The 277-nt window shown below is 28.5% G+C and overlaps 1 protein-coding gene across 1 annotated transcript in view; it reads right to left on the bottom strand.

The window, feature by feature from the left end:
* The window catches only part of LOC131887322 (flotillin-2-like), a 4,312-nt gene that overhangs the window by 2,699 nt on the left and 1,336 nt on the right, over positions 1-277 (bottom strand). The gene's annotated exons all lie outside the window — the stretch shown is intronic.

Genomic DNA, 277 nt, shown 5'->3' with positions numbered 1-277 from the left:
ATTCTGAAAACAATACATACAACAAACATTGTTATAGATTTTGTCCTTTCTTGAAGATTTTGTTGAACCTGATTGAAGATAGCTTCTTTAAGGCTTATTTGTGAAATTTTCAGTGACCACTCAACTAAATGTACCTTGGATGCTTTAAATTTTTTTTTTTTTTAATCTGCTTTTTTGAGGGTTTCAGACATGGTTGTACAAAGTTTTCAGTTAATTTGAAATTATGCAAGAAATGGAAATATAATCTTTCACTTTTGCGATAGTGAAAATCGATATC

The sequence above is a fragment of the Tigriopus californicus genome, chromosome 9 (assembly GCF_007210705.1).
Source record: "Tigriopus californicus strain San Diego chromosome 9, Tcal_SD_v2.1, whole genome shotgun sequence".
Lineage (NCBI taxonomy): Eukaryota > Metazoa > Arthropoda > Copepoda > Harpacticoida > Harpacticidae > Tigriopus > Tigriopus californicus.
Note: the sequence above shows the minus strand (reverse complement) of the source record. Positions and strands in the feature narration are given on the sequence as shown.